The sequence below is a fragment of the Lynx canadensis genome, chromosome D1 (assembly GCF_007474595.2).
Source record: "Lynx canadensis isolate LIC74 chromosome D1, mLynCan4.pri.v2, whole genome shotgun sequence".
Lineage (NCBI taxonomy): Eukaryota > Metazoa > Chordata > Mammalia > Carnivora > Felidae > Lynx > Lynx canadensis.
The window spans coordinates 78,020,737-78,038,287 of NC_044312.2; the positions used below are offsets into that span (position 1 = coordinate 78,020,737).

The 17,551-nt window shown below is 39.7% G+C and overlaps 1 long non-coding RNA gene across 1 annotated transcript; it reads left to right on the forward strand.

Moving 5' to 3' along the window:
- Positions 1–218: 218 nt before the first annotated feature.
- LOC115525952 lies at positions 219–11,274 on the forward strand. Its single transcript, XR_003972499.1, has 3 exons — positions 219–300; positions 1,976–1,981; positions 11,262–11,274. It is a non-coding gene; the product is annotated as an uncharacterized LOC115525952 (long non-coding RNA).
- The last annotated feature ends 6,277 nt before the right edge of the window (positions 11,275–17,551 follow it).

Below are 17,551 nucleotides of genomic sequence, written 5' to 3' on the forward strand. Positions count from 1 at the left end.
TCCCATTATGTTAGTATATAATATCTGCTACAAGTAACAGTCTCTATTAAGTTGCTGGCCATTCAAGTTTGAACCCATTCTTTTCTCCTTTCCTTACCCACATTTTATGTATAAATTATTATATTTTGTGTCCTTTTTTGGTGTGAGTACCTTGAGTGATTTTTAGAGATATATTCATTTTACTCTTTTTGTGTTTCCTGTTTTTATATTGTCACTTTTGATCTCTCTTTTCTACTCAAAGAGTTCCCTTCAATATTTCTTGCAGGGCTGGTTTAGTGGTCACAAACTCCCTTGGGTTTTGTTTAACTGGAAAAGTCTTTATCTTTTTCTATTCTGAATGATAGCCTTGCTGGATAGAGTATTCTTGGTTGCAGATTTTTCCCATTCAGCACTTTGAATATATCATTCCATGCCCTCTGGCTTGCCAAGTTTCTATCGAAAAATCTCCAGCTAGCTTTGTGAATTTTCCCTTATGAGTTAGTGACTTCTTTTGTCTTGCTGCCTTTAAGATTTTTTCTTTAGCGGGGCGCCTGGGTGGCGCAGTCGGTTAAGCGTCCGACTTCAGCCAGGTCACGATCTTGCGGTCCGTGAGTTCGAGCCCCGCGTCGGGCTCTGGGCTGATGGCTCGGAGCCTGGAGCCTGTTTCCGATTCTGTGTCTCCCTCTCTCTCTGCCCCTCCCCCGTTCATGCTCTGTCTCTCTCTGTCCCCAAAATAAATAAAAACGTTGGAAAAAAAAATTAAAAAAAAAAAGATTTTTTCTTTAGCACTGTATTTTGCATATTTAATTAAAATATGTCTTGGTCTTGGCCTACTTTTGCTGATTTTGCTGGATCTGGACTTTGGTTTATTACACTTGTTATTAGAAGTAATGGGGGGGGGGTGCCTGAGTGACTCAGTTGGTTATGTGCTAATTCTTAATTTCGGCCCAGGTCACGATCTCATGATTCATGAGTTTGAGCCCCACATTGGGGTCTGTGCTGACAGCATGGAACCTGCTTGGGATTCTGTCTCTCCCTCTCTCTGGCCCTCCCCTGCTTATGCTCTCTCTCTCTCTTTCTCAAAATAAATAAATATTTTTTAAAAGAACTAATGGGGTGGATAACAAATGATTTGCAGGACAGGAATAATAAACTTAGTGCTAGGTTTATGACTTCAGATAAATTCAGATTTATGACCAGTGGCAGAAAAACTTACCTCTTCTATGGATGAGCATTACACATTCCACACCTCTGTCTCTAACCTTCCTACTATTTAATGTCCCGTGCTGGTCTGAACATCTAAAATCTCACCCATGTGGTGCTTTATTGTTGCCTGTCCTCTTAAAATAGCACTGTATTTGCAAGACTTAATCAACTCCTATCAAAACTAGTGGCCATTACTTTTTCTTGGTAAACTCAACGTTAAAGAGAATTGAAAATGTGTAATCCTTTACAGCTTAGATATATGCATTTTGACAGGAAGATTATATGAGTTAGATCTTGCTATGTTTCAAGCAATGGAAACCAGCTGTAGCTAACTATTTTTGTTTGGAGATGGGAGAAATAAAAGCTTTATTGAGATCTAATTCATGTACCAAATAACCATGAAAGTACATAATTAAATGTTTTCTAGTATATGCACAGAATTGTGCAACCATCATCACAATCAATTTTAGAATCTGGCTGACTTTTTAAAAAAGGAGACTGTATTAGAAGGATATTAGGGATGCCAGAACCAGACTTGGAACATGTCAAGACCCAAGATAGCATTATACGGTGAGGAGGTGCCTCACAACTGAGATATTCCAGTAGGGCACCAATGCTGCAATAGTAGTCTCAAATGGGCCTTTTGGGTTCTTGCTTACTTACCTCAGATTCTGTGTCTTGGGGAGAAACTGGATGGTTGGGTCTGATAACCACCTGACTATCCTGAGGCTTCAAAAGTAGTCAGTTGGCAACTAATTTTACCATCCCACATAGACTACACACAATGTAGGAGAAAGTTGTTCCACAAAAGACAAGTAGTGTAGTTTCATGGCAAGACACTAGGTATTGAGACCCAAATGACAAATTCTTATTATCAAGATGGTCGGATATTATTTTAAAAACCCAAAAATATAAAGTAATGGTGAAATTTCAGAATAAGTGAGATTTTTGTTTTTTAAGAGACACCTCATTGCACTTGGAACATTGTTTATTTGACCACTAAGTGAGACCAACCGTCTTGAGGATTCAGTTTCCCAACATAATTCCAATGAAAATCACAGGTTGTAGCCAATGTTTGATTCCCCTCTTTCCCTTTTTGGTTTTCATTATGAGCCCTATTGAAATAGCTACCTCTGTGGCAAAATCCCAAGAAAATTGCAACCTGGTTTGTAAATCTGTTTCACCATTATAGAGGAAAGGAGGCCATAATCCAAAAGATGTCTTCTTGTTACCAGAGATGTTCAACCCTTTTTCATGGTTATTGCTAGATAGCACCCCACCTGGACGGGACTTATCATTGAATGCTTCCACGGTCCCTTCAATCTTAATGTTCTATGATTTCTAAACTTTTCAGTGAATTGTTACATGAAGAGAGAATACTCCACAAGGAGTCACTAGATATCTATGAGAACTTTTCAAAACTTCAAAAAGAACTCATAGTTTAAAATGCAATAGCACTATAACATGAGCCAAATTTTTCCATGATGGTCAAATGAACCTCTACATAGCCAAACGTCCATATGTATAATTTGATTGTACGAAATATTTTAGGTAAAATTGGTTTTATTTTCCTCCAAACGAGTGGATAAAAGGCTCCTGGGATTTTGACACTTCTTTTCAAAGCATTTGTTTTTGGTATCTGTGAGGATATCCTACCTTCCTCGAGATATGTGGTTACACATAAACCTAGAAGCCCAAAGCAAAGTTCAAACCAGACCCTTAAAGTGAATCAACGGTATGTTTATTCTCATCTTATGTGTTTATTTATTCCCAGGTTTATTCCAAAAGAGATTTGAGAGAGCTTAACAAAAATGCAGGCACCGCAGAAAGATGGTGCAGATAGTAAGAAGGATTCAAACAGAAATATGTCTCTATGTGAGTGAAACTAGCAAGAATAATGTTTGACTATCCAAGAACATTGAAATGGATAGACAATGAGTTTCATGCCTGTCTTGGTGAATCTTCTGAGGTAGGAGAAGTGTGAACTGCCCAAAGTAGACAGACCTGGGTATATTTTTAGGTTGCTGACTACATAGCTTCATCAAGGTGTGTACCTTTTTGGCCACATCCTGAGCCCAAGTTCTCTATCAGACTTAGCCACCCTGTCTCCCACCTCAAAAGGGGCCCTCTTTCCTAACAAAACAGCTGGCAAATAGCCAAAATTAATACCTGATAGTATCTTAAGAGGCTCTTTTGATATTCTCCCTTCCCTTTGCAAGGATAGGTCCACATTTAACATTTAAGAGCCCATCAAAGATGGCACTTTTGGAGCACAGTTAGCATTTCTCTTGTCCCCTAGCTACCAGTCCAGTGTTCACCTACATAGCACCAACTCTAAGGGACAGGTGGTGGCTCTCATGGTGGGACATTGAAGACCTCAGTTTTAGGTAAGCAGAACTGTATAGTACTCCTCATAATCATTCATACATATGTTAATTATTAAGAACTTCTTATGTGTCAGATGCTATGTGGGGCACTGGAGGTATAAAGATTAACAGAGATTTACATCCTGGCTTTGAAGAGCTAGCAAATTGGTGGTAGAAGCAGGTAAATAAATATGCCTCACAGCAGTGTGTTAAGAACCATAACCGAGGTCCTCATGGGGGCATAGAGGAAAATCCTTTAGTCTGCTTGAGATGATTGAGGAGACTTTGCAAAGGAGATATATTGCCTCTGTGATTTGAAAGGAGTGTGAATTTGGCTAAGTGGAAGACTCTCCACACAGGGAAGAGCTGGGCTAAGGCAGAGATTAATTGAAGCTAATGACTTCTTTGGTGAACTATTTATCTGGGTGGTAGTATCACAGTTAAGAGTGAGAGCAGTCTTCCTGGGTTCATAAACTAATGCTTATTATCACGGGAGATATGGATGATGACATTACTTAAACTCTCTGTGCCTCAGTTTCTTCATCTAGAAAATACCCTATAGGTTTGCTGGCAGAATCAGAACAACGTCCAGTACATCGTAAGATTCCAGTTGTGTTAGCTGTCGTAGTCTCACTATGGCTGGGCCTAGGGCACATGGGAAAGCTACAGTGGGGCTTGAGGCTCTGGTGGTGGTGGGGGGGGAGCAGGCAGCAAAGGCTTTTTAAGCCTGAAAAACTTGGCCATGCATCCTGAAAGATTAGCCTTTATGGATTTTCCATCAGAGAGTCATGTGGTCAACCATTTCTCCATTTATAAATGATAGGTTTATGGAATATCAAACTGGAATAGAGTGCACATATGGACAAAAGAGTGTATAGATGTGCTTACTTGGGGCCTGGGTAATCTTTAGTTTAATTTAATCTTTTCAGTGTTGTAAACAGATGTCCTTAGGTGAATGGTGTCTTATCTGCTCTAACAATTAGGTGGGAGAGAAAGACAGGGTCCAGAACTTTAGTTCAGATAAACAGAAGTGAGTAATGTGACCCAAGTGATGTATCATCCTTTCATTGCTGAGCTAACAAAATGTATGCTTTGAAAGTGTTTCCAGGTGCCTACAAAACACATACCTGAAAAGTCACCAGAACCTGTAGAACTGTGCCCTGACTTCTAATAAAACATATGTTCTTCCATTAAAGCCCTACTAATAATTACTTAATCACTAATAGCTTATTATTAATGGATTTATTAGAGATGATAAAAGAAAAAGAAACAAAACTGGAAATCCATAAGTTTTTAGCTTAAATTTTCAATTTTGTATGTAATACATTAAACATTATGTGTAACGTATTTTATAAAGACTGGATTACATTGCGTGGTCTATATTTAACATGTCTTTCTTTTCTCTTAACACTGCAGTGTGAGCATTGTCCTGCATCATCAAATATTCTTCTCCATTTTTAATTTTAACAGCTGCAGGCAGTTTCATCATCCATCTATAATATAATTTCTCTGATTCCCGGACATTTATGTGGATTCCAAAATTTTACTGTTATAAACTAGTATAAAGACAAACATTCTTATAGCTCTATCTCTGCCCAGGTCTATACCTTGTTTTCTTCAGGATAATTCAAAGGGAGAAGTTCTTAAGCCTTCACGAGGCCTGATTTCATTGCAGCCATTGGGTCCGGGTTCTTCTCGAGCCTTCCTCAGAAATGAGGTGCCTTGAGGTTATTGTTGGGAGGTTTGCCACAAACTACCTCACAACAGCCAGGATCACTCTCACCAGAGTGGGAAGAGAGCAGTTTCCCTGAAAGATCAACCTGTCATGTGTGAATGAGGTGACAGGCCATTCCCTACTATCCCAGAGCCTGGGTGCAGGGACCATAGAGGAGGTGGTTTGGCAGAATTCCATTTGGAGAAGTCTGGCACTGAAGTCTGTCCTCTCGCCATTACTCATAAATTTCCACTTTAAACCAACAACTGCTTTTCAATTTGTAATTCTACAGCCAGAGAATGAGAACAAAATGAAAGTTAATGAAGGTTTATGACACTATAATGTTTTTGAGTGTATTCCTTAATATCATTATGTTTTCAATGGACACCCATTTTTACTTCCTTTGGTGGATGTAAAGAATTAAAGAAATATTTCCTTTCCAAACCAAATGTAAGTACTTGGGTAACTGAAGGGAAAAACCAAATGATCCAGTGATTGATCCAGAGCTCTTTTCTATTAAAATTTTCACTTTCCTTTGAGGAAAATATATTTATTTAATTATAATCTATGGGGAAATAGATTATAATTATATTATTATAAATATGTATATTTATTTTTAAAAAAACCCGTTGGACCTGTTGACACAATTTAAAAAAACATGTTTTTGAATTTTTTTTAATTGTTATAGAAAATAATGCTTATCACTGTCAAAGAAAGAACAAGAAACAAGATACAGTCATTTGTAATTCTACCACCCAGAGATAATCATGGTTAACATTTTCCTTGTTAAATACATTAAGAGAAAATAAAAATAGTATCCAATTTATCACTATTTAATATCTACTTTTCACTTAGCTATAAATCATTAAAATTATCTTTCAAGAAATTAAGTATTCTTTCATTTTATTTTAAAAAGATACACTGTATATCATTGTATTGATTTATCCATTCCTTTATGCTACATTTAGCTGGATTTAAAAAAAAAAAAACAACTATAAGCATTCCTGCTATGAGCGATTTTGTAGCTGTATTTTGTTCAAATCTCTTAATTATTTCTTGAAAAAATTGTCTCCAAGAAGATTGTACCAATTTACTCACTCACCAGCCACATGAATGCTTTGTCACACCCTTGTCAGCATTGGCTATTATTAAAAACAAACAAAATGCTCACTAAACAGCATACCTTTGCTAGTTTAATTTACATTTCTTTGATTGTTAATGAGCACACACAATTTTGTCCTTTGGGGTCATTATTTGCAATTACTCACAATTGAAAGGAATAATTGTTTGATCAAGTTACTTCCCTGAATGCCATTTCACTGGGCATACTGATAAGTCATAGCCAGAGAGAATATTTCATCTTCACACATTAATTATAGGTGGGAGAGGGAGAGAAGGTAGTCATATAACTATCAATAGATAATAAATATACTGTATTTAATCATTAATGGTTTACATTTGTTAAAACGGAAGCCACCAAACGTTAAAATGGTTCCAAGGTTAGTGCCAGCAAATTAGGCTGGGAGCTGGTTCCTTCCACTCTGCAGCGCATCCCTGGAGAAGAATTCTCATTCACTGACATGCTTGGCTCAGGAGTGGTGGGGAGAACGTTTGCAACACACGCTAGGTTTTTCCAGCTTCAGGAAGCAGTCGGTTGAGCAAAGAACAATAGTTAGGAAACTAAGCCCTCGGAGGACCGCATTAACTAGCGCAGTAACAAGTTCAGGGACGCCCTGTGCCTCAGATGTTCAATAATAAGAGAGCGGGAGAAGAGGCGGTTGCCATGGCGATGCCGTGCCGCACGTGTCGCGTAGTGCAGGGCGGTGCGGGGGGTGACCCTCTGCAGACTTAACTGAAGGCGTGGCGGGCGCCTGGCCTTGGCCTCGGGAAGGGTAGTGGTAAATACGGGTCGTCTGGGAGGCGCCTCCGCCGCGGCTGCAAGCGGCCGCTCCCGGGCCGCGCGGGCTGGGGCGCACTGAGCCGCTTAGGGGAGGGCAGCCCACCCGGGGCCCGGAGCAGCGCCCCTCCCGGCAGCTAGATGCTGGCAGCCATTTTGGCGCAGCCGCGATTCCGCGCCCGCCTCCCCGGCCGGGCCCCCGCGGGGCCCGGATCAGTCCACCGCCCGAGATAAGGGGGCGGGCGCGCCCCGCGGTGCGGGTTACCCACGCGCGCCCTCGGCCCTGCAGTTCCCCGCGAGGCCTCGCGCCGGGAGGGCTTGCTTTTTCTGGTCATTTGCTGTTGAGAGGGAAGTTGAATTTCCAGCCGGCTGGGAAGCGATTTCACCTCTCGCTCTGGCTGGCGGATGTGCCAGGGAACCGGAGGGAGACGCAGATGTGATAGGAAAGCGAAGGCTGCTGTCTTGGTGCACTTGGCAAGGGCCTTTTATTGCATATACCATTTGCATTTTCCGCAGTGATTTCCTCGGCAAAGCTGATGCGGACTTGCGTGACATTGATCATTCAGCAGATTCTTAGGATGCCTAGTAAATACTCATTCGTGATTATTTGCAGGGAAAAAATACTCAGGCAGCACGTGTCTTTTAGTTTTCTATGCTGCTGTGGGGAGATGCAAAGCAGAGCCCCACAATGGTTGCTTTACTGAATTTGGACCCATGGAGTGACAGGAAGCCATGTTATTTTGTGGCATTTCGTTATGCCTGCTACATGGCCAAGACTGGTCTGATTTTTTGACAATTGGACGTAGTGACTTCTGTAATTAGAATGATGTAATCGAATGTTAAATTCTTTGGGGGGCAGGAGCTTAGGTGAAAAGATTATTAAAAACAGTGATGATTTGGGTCGGAGGTATGAAAAGTACGACAAAGCACAGCGTTTCTACTGCCTTCGAACTAGGAGCAAAGTTCATTTATAATTCTCATAGTTACAGAATCTAAGAGCTAAAAAAAAGGGGGGTTCATCGAGATCATCTTGTTTAGCGCTGTTTTTTGCAAATGGTGAAATAAAGATTTGAAGAGGTCAAGAATTCATTTCCCAGGTTCACATAAGCATAGGAGTACAGGCGTGCTTTTCTAGGTTGACCACACTAAGTCAAACAAGCAAGATATGGGATTTACTACTCCATTAAATCAATGGTTCTCAAACTTTTTATCTTACACCCGTTTATAGTAAGAAAAAAAAATTATTAAGGATGCCAAAGAGCTTTTGTTTTTGTGTACTATATCAATATTTACCATATTAGAATTTAAAACTAAGAGTAAAAATACTTATTCATCCATTTAAAAAGAGATATAAAAATGTGCATGTTAACAGTACATTTTTGTGAAAAAAGAAAAATTAGAAGGGCATAGTTTTACATTTTTTGAAAATTAGTGTCTGGCCTGCAGTTGAACTCATCCGCTTTTGCATTCAATCTGTTTTAATATTTTTTAGTTGACATATATGGAGAAAATGTGGCCTCTCACATTAAAAGGGGAGACTTGGTAGACCACCTGGAAGAGTCTTGGGAATTCTCAGAAGTGTTGCACCCAACCCACCACGGAGGAAAGAGAAACCCAATGTGCACCATTTGCCAATTTTCCTGGTGTAAATATTCTTAACATGGCCGATACCACAGAGTTTGGAATAAATGCATAGCGAACACCACTATATAATATTTCTTCCATGTAAATACAATCGATAGAAATAACCTTGAAAGCCTAGAAATAATCAAATGTAGTAAGATATTTAGGCAATGATGGGTTTTGAGCATTTACTACCTTTATTTTAATATAACGTGTTTAATCGTATGTTTTTTAAATTAAAAAAAAAACATTTAATGTTTATTTATTTTTGAGAGACAGAGTGTGAGCAGGGGAGGGGCAGAGAGAGAGGGAGACACAGAATCGGTGCAGGCTGCAGTCTCCTGGCTGTCAGCACAGAGCCCCATGTGGGGCTCGAACTCATGAACTGCGAGATCATGACCTGAGCCAAAGTCGGATGCTTAACCAACTGAGCCACCCAGGCACCCCTATGTTTTTACGATTTAATTTAAGTAATGGTTATATTTAACAAAGGAGTGCTAAAATTGTCAAAAACTTGACAGTTGGTGTGTGTGCTCCAGGACATCACAACTCTGGGAGTCCTTGGACTATACTGTGGGAATCACTGTATCAGATTAATTCAACAAAATTTATTAAGCAATTATTTTGTGCTAGTATCTGAATATAACATAGATTGAAATGCAGAAATGAATATTATCAAGGTAAGGGAAAATAGTTAACAAGTGCATTAATTGAGATCATTTTAAACCTTGTATTAATAACTCCCTCAATTTAAGTATCTGGCTTCTTTAATATCTTCCTCACCCCACCAAATGATAATGTGTTTGAATTTCTTCAGGAAGAGGTAGGTGTTACTGTTTTATATTTTGTAGTTGGACTGTAGGCTAAGCCACCATTTTCTTCTGACAGCTGTGATGTGGATATAAGATCTCTCTGAAGGTAAAATATCATCTTTACCAACAGAAGTATATGGAAACATCCATGATTTACAAATTTAACCTTCTCTGCTGCAGACAGCAGGATTTGTTTGGTCTTCCATACAACCACAATGTTTCCAGATTAGAGGAACCATACTCATGGTAAATGCATAAAATACATACTGACATTATGGAAAATTAGTCATTCAAAGGTTATTTATCGATCATCTGCTCTGTGCTAGAAGCTGGTAAGCTTACCACTCTAAGTAACCACTCAACGCTTCAGAATAATATCGATCAAGGGAATTTTGCTGCGCACTGGGCTTGTGTCAGAGAAGTATGACCTTGAGCACTATTAGGGCAAAGTGTAGGAGGCACGGCCTCTTTTTATGTTATTCGCCAACTACCCAGCTATGTTACCTGTGAACACACATATGAACATATTCTTGAGTGACAGTTTCAGTCACATTTGCTTTGCAGCATATGAAATGATTTACTAGTGGAGTGTTTTTGTTGTTGGTTTAAGTGTCATACGTCAAGGAAAAGTAATTAAATCACAAGACAGACCTGGCAAGGGCCTTTCCACGGGGCCTTATTCTCCAAAGACTTGCAGTCTGTGCCTCTAGCAAGTGCTGGAATTGCCAGAATGTACTCCCACTTCAGACGCTGCAATCTTTGATATTGTGGGGCCTGCCTGGTGTGGCTGGGGGTCATTCATCAAGGCACACCTCTAAAAGCTGTGTGACCTAGTTGTCAGCTATGGAAAAATTTTTGCTGTGGTCAGAAAATTAAAGCCCTCAACTTAGGAGGCCAGCCCTCCGATTTCTGTGGGTTTTTTTTTTTTTTGTTTGTTTCCATTTTTGTTTTGTTCCTTTCTTCACTATCTGGGGTTTTAGAAAAGAAAGAACTGGGCATGAGGTAGGAGAAATGAAAACTGCTTCATGTGACGTCTATGGCATTGCTTCCGCATCTATTGCCCTAATGGGTATGGATGGAAGCTCCGGGGCTGTTTCTCAGCTACGTGAATAACTGACTGTGGCCCCAGCTAAGTCTACGAGAAGATGGACTAAATACTCTCTGAGGTGCCTTAGAATTCTAAAATGACTTCACATCGGGGCGCTTGGCTGGCTCAGTCGTGGAGTGTGTGACTCTTGATCTCAGGGTTGTGAGTTCAAGCCCCATGCTGGGAGTAGAGCTTACTTAAAAAATAATAAAACAAATAATAAACGAAATAAATGTAAAAATCTTTAGAATATAAAATAAAATGATTTCACATCAAACTTAAGATGCTCTAAGAGTTCCCCAAGGCTGAAAGTCCTTTGATGTTAAAACTAGATGTGGATATGGCAAGACCACTTCCACAGCCTCACTGCAGAGGCAGTTTGGTGGAATTATTCAATTAAGAGATCAGCTTCAGGGGCGCCTGGGTGGCTCAGTCTGTTGAGCGTCCGACTTCAGCTCTGGTCATGATCTCGCAGTCCGTGGGTTCGAGCCCCACATCGGGCTCTGTGCTGGCATCTCGCAGCCTGGAGCCTGCTTCAGATTCTGTGTCTCCTCTCTCTGGCCCTTCCCCTCTTGAGCTCTGTCTCTCTCTGTCTCTCAAAAGTAGGTAAACATTAAAAAAAAAAAAAGAAAAGAAAAATTTATACAAAAAAAAAAAAGGAGATCAGCTTCAAAATTGTACAGAGCTTAATTTGAATCCTTTTTAGCTACTTATTAGATCTGTGACCTTGGGTACATAACTTTAAGGCTTTTTTTTTTAATGTTTATTTATTTTGAGAGAGAGCGAGAGAACATGCAAGGGTGGGGAAAGGGCAGAAAGAGAAGGAGAGAGAGAATCCCAAGCAGGCTCCAACTGTCAGTACAGAGCCCGACGTTGGGCTTGAACTCATGAACTGTAAGATCATGACCTGAGCAGAAATCCAGAGTCAGATGCTTAACCAATTGAGCCACCCTGGTGATGCTATAATTTTAGGTCTTCAAGACTAAGTTTCTTCATCTTTCAAATAGGGATTCTTTCATGCAACCAAATATTTATTGAGCACCTAGTATGTACCCCTCTTTTTGGCACAGAAGACATCAATAACAAGCCAGAGTTAGATCCTCCTCTCTTGGCTAACTACCTGATGGATGGGTATAGACAATGAACAATAATTAAAAACATACAGCAGAATGGAAGCTGGTGATAAGAAGTGGTAACTTCTTAGAGGTTAATGGTAATGTAGAATTGGAAATCGTATCAATGAACTTTTCATACACTGTTACGATAAAAGCCATCAGTCTAGCACTCTGAAAGGATCTATCATCTATTCATGATTTTGTAACGTCGTGCATCACATTGATCATTTGGAAAACACTGGTTCACTGAGGTGAGTGCATGTCCCCGGTATGGGCATATTTCATTATATAATATGAAAACGCTCACATTTGTTGACAGTACTACAGCTCTCACCAGAGAAGTCGTAAGTATTTGAAAGCCGTGAAGCTCCTAAAGGTGCAAATTTTCTCAAAGTCTCATTTTCCCAGAAATCTTACATTTGATTACTGGCAACAAATATTGTCAGTTGTTTTCCTTACAGCAACAGGCTCACTTTTTCTTATTGTTTAAAAATATTTGCTAAGTACTCAAGTTTCTCAGTTGTTCTTTAAATGGAAATTCTGTTCCATGAAAAACGAAATAGTTAATTCTGTTCTCAATGTGGTCACATGCGTGCATTCCTTTGAGATTATCATTATATTGTGCGATGCATCAAAAGTGCTTTACAAGTACTTCCCATTTCATCACATAGAATGTTGAAAAAGTGTGTATTTAAGAGTAGAGGTTTAGGGGCTCCTGGGTGGCTCAGTTGGTTAAGCATCTGACTTCATTCAGCTCAGGTCATGATCCCATGGTTCATGAGTTCGAGCCCTGTATCAGGCTCTATGCTGTCAGTGCAGAGCCTGCTTTGGATCCTCTGCCCCTCCCCCTGTTGTGCGTGTGTGCTCTCTCTCTCTCTCAGAAATGAATAAACATTTAAAAAAAAAAAGAGTAGAGGTTTAATAAAATTAATACATTTTACTGCTTTATTAATGATGTTCTTTTTTTTAAATTTTTTTTTTAACGTTTATTTTTGAGACAGAGAGAGACAGAACATGAATGGGGGAGGACCAGAGACAGAGGGAGACACAGAATCCGAAACAGGCTCCAGGCTCTGAGCGGTCAGCACAGAGCCCAACGCGGGGCTCGAACTCACGGACCTCGAGATCATGACCTGAGCCGAAGTTGGCCGCTTAACCGACTGAGCCACCCAGGCGCCCCATTAATGATGTTCTTAAGTGACTTTTTTGATTTTTTGTTTTGATTTTTGTGTTTGTGTGTCTTGTGACTGACTGCATGGTGTGGAAGAATACAATGACCATTAGTGCAGTTCGGTGTCAATGCCTTGATTCCTACCGAGGCACCGAAGATCTTATCTACCATTGGTTTTGCAGCATCAGTGCAAATGTCAATACAGCAGAGAAGGCAAATGACATCTTAGTATTATTATGAAAATATTTTCTCCTCGGGGAGCCCCTAAAAGGGTCTCAGAGGTCCCCATAAGACTGCAGAGTACCTTCTGAGAACTGCTACTATATGGAAAATAAGTCAAGAGGTAGTGGTAGAGAGTGACCGGGGTGAGGCAGACAGCAGCTTTAAGCTTCAATAGTCAAGAAAAGCCTCTCTGAGAAGATGAGATTTAAGTTGACACCTGAAAGATGAGAAAGAACCGGCCAAGCAGAGTCTTGCAGGGAAAAGAATTCAGATGAAAGAAACAGCTAGTTTCAAGAAGCTCCGAGACAGGGACTTCACGCACAGAACGAAGGTCGTGTGGCTGGGACAAAGGGGCAAAGGGAGATTTCAACAAGATGAGGTTGGCCAGTGAAAATAATTACAGAATCTAAAGTATAGAATTGGTATTTAAATAAAATAATGCTTGCAGAATGGTTAGCTTAATGTGTTTTCCCTTATTAGCACCAAAGAAATTGTAGCTGTGTTCCTCAGGCATGTGGTGGATACGATGTGCTCTATAAACCTTGAAGTCTGTTTTTCCATTGCATGTACAGGCCTTGAGGTATTAAAAGCACAAGGTTGTTGTCCTCCTTTTTAGGAAAACACTGTCAAGGTTGCCATGAAACTCACAATATTCTCACATTCAGCTCCCTACATTTTTAGCTCAAATGCTGAGTTCAGGAATATGGTTATTCCCTATCCAAAAGAAAAAAACATAACATCTTTAGGTTTGTCATAAATGTTTTACCAGAGTGGGTATGGGGATATTTGAGATTACCAGAGGCTAGAAACTAGTAGAGGACATAAAATGAAATATATTCCAAGAGGAAGAGGGATATTCTTTTCTCACTTGCTCAGTATAGATTTTTGTGGATTACACTTATCAGATAATGTGCTCTGTATGACTGATTCAGATACTTTAGACATTAAGTAAGTAGTAAGTAGCCTACTGACCATGCTTTGCTCAGCATCATGTTATGGCAAGATCTGAATCTGATGTCTTTGTTCATTTGATTATTAATTCATCTAACCACTATCTAGATTTTTTTTAATTTATTTATTTTTGAGAGACAGAGTGAGACAGAGCACAAGTTGGGGAGGGGCAGAGAGAGGGGGGTACACAGCATTCAAAACAGGCTTCCAGGCTCTGAGCTGTCAGTACAGAGCCTGACACAGGGCTCAAACTCACGGACCACAAGATCACGACCTGAGCCGAAGTTGGACGCTCAACCGACTGAGCCACCCAGCTGCCCCTCATCTAACCACTATTAATTGATGTCCATTATGGTCTAAAGGTTGTTCTAGAAGCTTGGGATACAAAGATGCAAGACATATTTGCATATCAAGGAACTCTCGTTCTGGAAGATGAGACAGGTAACCAAAAAGAAAAATGTTTTATTTGGAGTGTGTACCTACCAAATGTTGTGGAAGTTTAGAAGGAAGACAACCTAATACTTGCATGAGAAGGTAGCCCAAGGTAATTAGGACTTCCTAAACAACAGTGACATTTAAGCTGATTCTTGAAAGAATGTGTAACAGTTACCCCGTGTCAAAGCAAAAATTGGATCAAAGTTAAACAGGCAAAGATGACCATTCAAGAATGTAACAAAAAGGAGAGAGGACAGAACTCAGTCTGACCTCAACTCCAGTGGAACAAAGTCTGGCATAGGTTTTTAGGGCTGGGGGTAAGCTAGTGGAAAAGTACTACATGACATTAGAGGCAAGACATAGGTCAGCTGTGTTTGCTAATTGGCTTTATCCAAAAGAAAAACAAACTTCTTGCATCTTTATGACAAGATGTGGTTTTGCAACTTGTAGCAAAGTGCTCACCAATGTTAGGCACCTACTGTCCGGCAGAGAATAGGAGGAACAATCAGAACTTTTTCCCAAAGTGACTGTATCATTTTATTTTCCCACAGAGAGTTGTAGTTTCTCCACATCCTCACCAACACTTAGTACAGTTAGTCCTTAAGATTTTGGCATATTTTATAGGTGCGTAATGGTATACTCCTTCCTGTACCTATTGGCTATCCACATAATCTCCCTTGTAATGTATCTGTTCAGAGTCCTGTCTATTCCTCCATTGTTTTTTTTTTTTTTTTTTCTATCATCCTTGATATCAGTCCCTTGCCAGGTAGGTATCTTGGGAAAATCCTTTCCTAGGCAGGACTGGCTTTCATTAATACATCATTTGGTTGCTGATAAAGTCACTGTCTTCCACTAGGAGATGAGTTAACAAGAATATATCACAGGTTTGAAGATAGACTTCGAAGTTTTTTTTTTTTTTTTTTTTTAAGCATTAACTTCTTTTCCTCTGAGTCTAGAATGGTTTTATGGTACAGGTGAGATGTATTACACTGTGTAGCCCTGGATATACCTTATTGGACCCACCTTTGCAGACATAATTTCTCAGTTGTTAATTGAAATTGACATCTCTTTTCTTAGGTCAACACTTTTTTGTCTGTTATTTGTCATCACTTTTTATGAGTTGTATTTTCTTACATAAAATATTCTAACCACTTGTTTATTTCTTCTATTTGCTATTTATGCAGCAGCATAGAAATTTCCAGCCAACATCTCTGTGAAAATTATTTGTGCCCAAAGAAATGCCAAAGATCTCAATATGTATATCTTACAAAGAATAAAAAAATTCCCTTTCAATCTTACCCTGATCATTGCCACCTTACTGTAGTAAAGAAAACACATTCTGGAAAAATGTTTCCATTTCTCTGTGTTAGAAATATAAAGCATTCTTTCTTTATCCTCTCAATCAGTTTTACAGGTATAATTTTCCCTTCAATTCTCTTTCGTAGCTACAGAAAAATGTTCTGTTGAAGAAAAAGTCCTTGCTCATTTCACATATTTAGACCCTTTATGAAACCATCTCCGGTTTCAGTAGGAGATCTCATTAGTAATATGGCACTGCTCATTTTTTGTTTGTGTTGAGACCCGAAGACGATCGCTCCAATTTCTTCCATTTCTATCAGGAGAACATGTTATTTCTCGACAGTGATTTTTTTTTTTTTTCTTCAGGTCATATCAAAGGAGAAAATTGTATAGGAAGAAAAAAAAGTATAGCTTCCTCATTCTTACATATTTTTAAGAACCGGGAACTTGGCAGTTCCTTGATTAAACCAAAAAAGACAGGAAACTCTTTGGTCTTTTCACTTATCTTTCTTGGCATTTTAGTGAAGTGATTCACACCTTGGCCCTCCCATCAATTGGAAATCAATACACTGGCTAATGGAGCCCCCAATTTAAGCAACTGACTTAGAGAACTGTACTTAGAAAATTGTTGAAATATGGGACACCAAACCTACATTGGAGTTGTTGGTCTGAAGCTTTTGCTTGAAGTATTCAAAAACTCTGAATTTCATAAAAGTATTGTGGAATTTTGTGGGAGTGGGGAGCTAAAGATAGCAGACTCTAGCCAGGTATGTAGCAGTCTGAAGCTATGGAATGGACAGGCTCGGAGAGATTATGATGACTTCATTCACTTGGGCTCAGTTGAACACATGGCTATAAAGTGTCTGGAGCCTCTTGGGGATCCTCATTGTTCAGAGTTCATGTGCTCATTTGAGCTCTAAGACTCTCTCTAGTTGTTTGTCCAGCCATATCAAGGTAGTGCTACAAAAGTCAACTATAGGAACAAAATGCAGAAAGTTCATACAGTCTCTTAAAGAAAAAAGGACATGGCAAATTAGAGACCTCGTTTATTCATTGATTAAATATTTATTGACTCCCTATAATGTTCCATATGTCCCTGCTCATTGCTGGTGCACACATCTCATGTCTAGTGGAGAGTCATAAATGTACACGGTTAGTTACAATATTCTGGATATTAGAAACAGAAATGTGTGCAGGGAACTATGGGCACTCATGGAAGATCTACCAACACGCATGGGTGTGTTAGTGTGTGTGTATATTTGTGTTACATGGGCTATCAGTGGCAGTTAGGGAATTCTCCTGGAAAACTTTACATCATCAGCTAGATTTTGAAAGGATGGGTAGAAATTAGCTAGGTCAGTAGTGTAGAAAGTGTCTTTATGGTCAAAGGGACGGCATTTGCAATGACAGAGAGACATGTGAGAACATGGAACATTTGAAGGTCAATATCTTAGTCTGAATTGAGTTTACGGTTCAGTGGGGAAGAATGGAGAGAGATTAAGCTGGAGATGTTTGACAGATCATGAAAGTTGCAAGACGCTGTGCTAAGGAGTAATGATGGGTGGACTGTCAAAGAGCAGGGGAATGTCATAAGGTTTGGCTCTGAGGTTTAGAAATATCACTTTGGCAAGGTAATGCATGGATCTAAAAGTGGCACAATAGGGGTAATACCAG